This window comes from Cebus imitator, unplaced genomic scaffold, assembly GCF_001604975.1.
Source record: "Cebus imitator isolate Cc_AM_T3 unplaced genomic scaffold, Cebus_imitator-1.0 Scaffold581, whole genome shotgun sequence".
NCBI lineage: Eukaryota > Metazoa > Chordata > Mammalia > Primates > Cebidae > Cebus > Cebus imitator.
In genome coordinates this window covers 1,004,488-1,011,280 of record NW_016107896.1, presented here as the reverse complement: position 1 = coordinate 1,011,280, position 6,793 = coordinate 1,004,488, and the positions used below count along the sequence as shown (strand labels likewise).

At 46.2% G+C, this 6,793-nt stretch overlaps 1 pseudogene; it reads left to right on the top strand.

The window, feature by feature from the left end:
• The first annotated feature begins 4,407 nt into the window (after positions 1 to 4,407).
• Positions 4,408 to 6,634, top strand: LOC108294462 (annotated as a pseudogene).
• Positions 6,635 to 6,793: the final 159 nt, after the last annotated feature.

Below are 6,793 nucleotides of genomic sequence, written 5' to 3'. Positions count from 1 at the left end.
GTGGTGCAATCTCGGCTCCCCGTAACTTCTGCCTCCTGAGTTCAAGCAATTCTCCTGTGTCAGCCTCCCAAGCAGCTGGGACTGCAGGCACACGCCACTACACCCAGCTAATTTTTGTATTTTTAGTAGAGATGGGGTTTCACCATGTTGATCAGGCTGGTTGCAAGCTTCTGATTTCAGGTGATCCCAGCCCCTTCTTCCCCTTCCCGTTCCCCCTCCCTCCCCCTGCCTGGGACTCCCAAAGTACTGGGATTACAGGTGTGAGCCCCGCGCCTGGACCTTTACTTGTTTTGTTTTCTAGATTTAAGAAACGTCTTTCTTAGAAGTCATCTATAATTTACAGTGATTTGGTAAACCACAATTTTGTGAACAAAGGTGAGTGGAAGCGTTTGTTTTTCCTCTCGCTTCTTGATCCCTCCAAAGTTTGGAAACTATTCATAAATATCCTTTTTTTTTTTTTTGGAGACAGAATCTTGCTCTGTCACCAGGCTGGAGTGCAGCAGTGGTGTGATCTCACTTCACTTCAACTGCTGCCTCCTGTGTTCAAGCGATTCTTCCGCCTCAGCCTCCCAAGTAGCTGGGATTATAGGCATGCGCCACCACATCCGGTTAATTTTTTGTGTTTTTGTAGAGATGGGGTTTCTCCATGTTGAGTCAGGCTGGTCTCGAACTTCCAACCTCAAGTGATCCACCTGCCTCAGCCTCCCAAAGTGCTGGGATTACAGGCATGAGCCATTGCACCAGATCGAGATAGGCTGATATTGCTCCCAACATCACAGGGTGTGTACACCCCATTGTGATATTGTTATTAATTTCCAGAAGGGAAGAAGATAATATTACTCCAAAGATCACAGAAGATGTACACCTTTCTGTGATACTGTTCATAATTACCAGGGGGGAAGAAGATAATATTACACCCAGTATCACAGGGCTTATACAACTTCCTGTGATACTGATCCTAATATCCAGGAGAAAACGGTATTAATTCCAATATCTTGGAATTAATGTCACAGAAGGGGGCGTACACCCATTCTGTGATATGGTTCCTAATATCCACATGGGAAGAGGATAATATTACTCCTAATATCATAGGGGTGTTAACCCCACTTCTGTGATTGTTCCTAATATCCGGGGTGAGGGTGGCAGAGAGGATATTACTCCCAATATCACAGATGTATACCCCCACTATGATAGCGTTTCTAATATCCAGAGGAGGAGAGGATATGACTTCCAATATCGCAGAAGGTGTATGCCCCACTGTGATATTTTTTTCCAATATCCCAGAAGGGAGAGGATTATATTGCTCCCAATACCGCAGCAGGTGTACACGCCCCCTGTGGTGTTGTTTCTAATATCGGGGGGAGGGAGAGGAATGATTTTACTCCCAATATCGTAAGAATTGTACACCCATGCTGGGCTATTTTCCCTGGTATCTGGGGGGTAGAGGATAACATTCCTCCCAGTACTGCTGGTGGTGTACACACCATCTTTAGCATTGTTCCTAATAGCTAAAGGGGCAGAGGGGGATATTACTCTTCATATCGCAGGGGGTGTACACCACCTCTATGATACTGTTCCTAATATTGGGGGGGGGAACAGAATAATATTATTCCCAATAAAGCAGCAGTGTCCACCACCCTGTGATATTGTTTTTAATATCCAGGGGGAAAGAGGATGATATTACTCCCAATATCCTAGAAGGTGTTCACCACCCCCTGCCCCGATATCGGCCCTAATATCCAGGGATGTACAACACAAGGGATGTATTACCCCTTGTGATATTGTTTCTAATACTTAGGGGGGAGAGGATAATATTACTCACAATATTGCATTAAGTGTACACGCCCCTGTGATATTGCTGTGATATAGTTCCTAATATCCAGGGAAGTGAGGATGATTATACTCTCAGTATCGCAGGAAGTATATGCCACCACTGTAATATTGTTTCTAATATCCAAAACCAGAGAGGATATTACTCCAAATATCTCAGGAAGCACACAATCCCCCTGTGATTTTGTTCCTAATATCTAGGGGATGAGAGATATTACTCCCAATGTGGCTGGGGCTGTACATTCACCCCTGTGATATTGTTCCTAGTATCCAGGGAAGGAGAGGGTGATATTACTGCCCATATCGCTGGGGGTGTACACCCCTTTTGTGACATTATTTCTAATATCCAGGGCAAAGGAGGATGATATTACTCCCAATATAACAGGGAATATACTCCTTCCCCATGATATTCTTTCTAATATCCATGGGGGGAGGGAGATATTACTAACAAATATTGCAGGGGGTATAAACCTCCCCTGTGATATTGTTCCTAATATCCAGGAAGGGAGAAATTATTACTCCCAATATTGCAGAGGTGTACACCCCACCTATGATATTGTTTCTAATAAATGGAGGTGGGGGAAGAAAATGATATTACTCCCAACATCGCCGGGGATGTACACCCTCACTCTGATATTGTTTCTAATATTTGGGGGGGGGATATTACTGCCAATATTGCATGGCATGTAGCCCCGCTCCCTGTGATATTGTTCCTAATATCTAGTGGGGTAGAGAATAATATTCCTAATATCGCAGTGGGTGTGTGAACACCTCTGTAGCTCCTTTTTAATCTCCAGGGTGATAGGATGATATTACTCCCAGTATCACACAAGGTGTACACCTCCCCGTGATATTGTTCCTAATATCCAGGGGTAGATGATATTACTATCAATATCGAAGGGCATGTACACCCCCCTCCTGTGACATTGTTTCTAATATTCTAAGGTAGAGAGGATCACATTACTCCAATATTGCAGAGGCTGTACACATCCCCCTGCGATGTTGTTTCTAATATTCAGCGGTGGGAGAAAATAACATTACTCCTGATTGAGCAAAAGGTGTATATTGTTCCTAATCTCCTGTTCTCACAGAAAGATATATCCTTCCTAATATCCAGGGGAAAAGAAGATGATATTGCTGCCAACATTGCATGTGGTGTACATGGTCCCCAGTGATATTGTTCCTAATATCTAGAAGGAAAGTGGATAGTATTACTCTTAATATCACAGGGGGTGTACACTCCTTTTGTAATATTGTTACTAATACCCAAGGATAAGAGAATGATATTACTTTCAAGATAGGGAAGGGTGTACATCCTGCCTGTGATATTGTTGGTAATATCCAGGAGGAAGAGGATGATAGAACTTTCAATGTCAAAGAAACGTTCTGTGTGGGGAGTGTACACATGTGTTTCTGGGAAAACAGTCAACAGCTCTCATTCTCAGCAGGTTCCACACTTGAAAAAGGTTAAAAATCTTGCCAAAGAGCTGTGACAGCAGCTCGGTGTCCCCTAGGCAGGCTACGCTGCTTAGTTTTTGCAGAGCTGAGGGGATGGGGCATGTGGAGACTGTGAAATCACCTGAGATGACCCACAGTCCTCAGCCAGGAAGTGAGAGGTGTGTCTCCTACAGCATGCTCCAACCCTAGAGCCATGGGGCCGGGAGAAAGAGCTCTTGCAGCAAGTGAAAAGCCTATGATTGACTCCCTCCCTGGCCATGCAGACAGTGAACCAAGGGCACTCATATCAAGTAAATGCCTTGGTCTCTGTGACCGAGGTGACCAGTAGGCATTCCCAGGTGCAGGGAAGATCCTGATACCAAGATACGCACCTGGTCACTGAGGAAAGAGAAAGGACTATCAGAGGGGATGGGGCTGAGCTGGGTGTGGAGTGGTCCTTGTGGGTCTTGGTGAGTGGGAGGGAAAGCAACATGAGCCAGGCCTCAGAGCAGAAAGACAACCAGGAGATGGCCTAGAAAAAGTGCTGGACCCGCAAAGGCTCAAGGCTGGCCATAGAGGGAGGCCAGAGAGGAATAGGATAGGAAGTCCCAAGGTCTGAAGATGGGCCCTAGCAGGCAGAAACCAGGTAAGATGGGCAGTTACCTGCACCCTGGGGACCAGGTGCATCCTTAGCCCAGAGCAGGCACCAAGATTTCTAGCTCTGAGTGTGACCTCAGTTTGGGGAGAAGCCCCAAGTCCCACCAGGACCACCTGCCCCCTAGACTACTTCAGATGCTGAATCCAAAAGCCAAGGGCAGGAAGCTAGACTGACACCTAGGGTAATCCCAACAAAGTCCCTGGTTCCCCCTAGCTATGGGGCTGAAGGAGAATTACACCCCAAACCCCCAGACTGTGGCTCTCAAACTAACACTGAGCCCTCAGTACCCACAAGGAGATAAAATTGGCGCACATTCCAGATGGGGAAATGAGCTCAGAGAAGTGCAAGAGCCTTGGTCCAATGCCCCAGATAAAGGCTCCAGGCCCAGAGTGTTCTTTTGTCACTGTGTCCAGAGGGCAGCAGCTCCTCTAACATACCCATTTGAGCCTGTAGACATTCTCCAACTTTGGAAGACTGGGAGCATGGCCCGTGTCTACAGATGCACCTGGCACGAGGTACGCCTAGAGGGACAGAGGCAGATGAGTTTCACCTCCTCCACTAGATTATCAGGGCCTTGAAAGAGACAAGATCTGCTTGAGAAAGTCCTTGAGACATCGCACAAAGCTGGCAGTGGACAGTGGGCAACCTGGGGCGGTTTCCCTCTGGATGGATCACAGTGCCTGGATGGGACCTGGCTCAAACAGAGCTCAGTTCTGCAGGTCACTGAGGCATGGAGAGGTCACAGCTACCAAGTGTAGGAATCTGGATTCAAAGCCAACAGCATGACTGTAAAGTCCCTGTCCTAGTCCCTTGACAACCCACCTCTCAAAGTCACCTTTGCAGGCTCATCAGATGCCCAGGCCAGCAGCACAGCCAGCCAGGAAAACTTGAGGAGACTCAGAGCACCCTGAAGTTTTCCAACCTAATCCTGACACCCTTGCCCCTCACCACCCTTCTTCCTGCTTCAACCTCACCCCCTACACAGAGACTGGGCCACTTAACTTGGCATCAAACAACAAATGCCTCAGTAAATCAGAGTCTGATGTTCTTAAAAAAAAAAAAAAAAAAAAAACTTTACAGATACACAGTTGCAAGTTAGAATGCTAAAGAACATAAACATATTACAATTTAATGTACATATAAATTCAATACATATGCAATCATTGTGACTATGACACAGTAGAATATCAATATAATAATTTGAAAATGTATACAAGCTTAACATTCTATTTATTCAAAATATAAATCATCAACTTTGCCGGTGAAGCGGGGAAGACGGCCGAAAGGAAGCTTCTCTGGAGTGCGGCTACCACTGAGTGAGACAGAACCAGAGAGATATCCATGCCTCCAAGCGAGGTACCAGTTTTATTTTAAAGGAACTGGTTGAACAGCAGGATTAACCCCCAAAAAAGGCAGCGAAAGTAGCCCAAGGGCATCCAGCTGAGGCAAGGCAGTGCACTACCCCACCTGGAAAGTGTAACAGGCGCGGAGGATGGTGGGGGGCATCACCTCCTCGGTTCTCTGAAGCATATACAGCAACTCACTCTTCGGCAGCACACAGACCAGGAAAACGCCACCTTGCTGAAAACCATCCAGAGTCGCAGACCCGGGCTACAGCCCAGGCTGACAAGTGCCTTGTTAGCGCAGACCAGGGCGGAGATTTGGACTAATACCAAGAAAGCTTGCAAAAAGGAACTGCCCATCCCACAGACAGGAGAGTTGAAAGCGCGGAGGGGAATACGACCAGACAGGACCCTCCCCAACAAGATCCAGCAACCGGAGTTCCTCTCCTGGAAGAGTTTCGCAATTAACACATCCTCCATCTGGGAACAGAGGGCTTGACAGAGGGAAAGAGCCCGCCATTGGGAAGGCAGGGCTAACCCCACCAGTACCAAAACCAGGCGAAGATTAAACAGCAGCCTGGCTGGAACCAAGGCAGCCCAGCAGCACCTCCAACTATAACAGAAAGGATGTCCACTCACAGAAGATGGAAAGAAACCAGTGCAAAAAGGATGAAAACATCAAAGTCCAGAACACCTCTGCTCCCCAGAGAGATCACAACTCACCAGCATGGCAACAAAACAGGTTGGAAAACAATTTTGACGAACTGACAGAAGCAGGCTTCAGAAGACGGGTAATAACAAACTTCTCTGAGCTAAAGGAACATGTTTTAACCCAATGCAAAAAAAACTAAGAACCTTGAAGAAAGATTAGATGAAATGCTAACTAGAATACCCAACCTACTTTTTGTCGTCTGATATCTTAGGGTGGTTGCAGGGTTCGCCGCTGCTCTCCAAGCTTCGCAATACTACCCAAGGACGAGAAGAAGAAGAAAGACGATGGAAAGTTGGCCAAGAAAGACAAAGACCCAGTGAACAAATCCAGGGGCAAGGCCAAAAAGAAGTGGTCCAAAGGCAAAGTTCAGGACAAGCTCAATCACTTAGTCTTGTTTGACAAAGCTACCTATGACAAACTCTGCAAGGAAGTTCTCAACTATAAACTTATAACCCCAGCTGTGGTCTCTGAGAGACTAAAGATTTGAGGCTCCCTTGCCAGGGCAGCCCTTCAGGAGTTCCTCAGCAAAGGACTTATCAAACTGGTTTCAAAGCACAGAGCTCAAGTAATTTATACCAGAAATACCAAGGGTGGAGATGCTCCAGCTGCTAGTGAAGATGCATGAAAGGTCCAACCAACTGTACATTTGGAAAAATAAAACTTTATTAAATCAAACAAACAAACAAACAAGAATAACCAGTCTAGAGAAGAACATAAACGACTTGATGGAGCTGAAAAACACAGCATGAGAACTTCGTGAAGCATACACAAGTTTCAATAGCCAAATCGACCAAGCAGAAGAAAGGATATCAG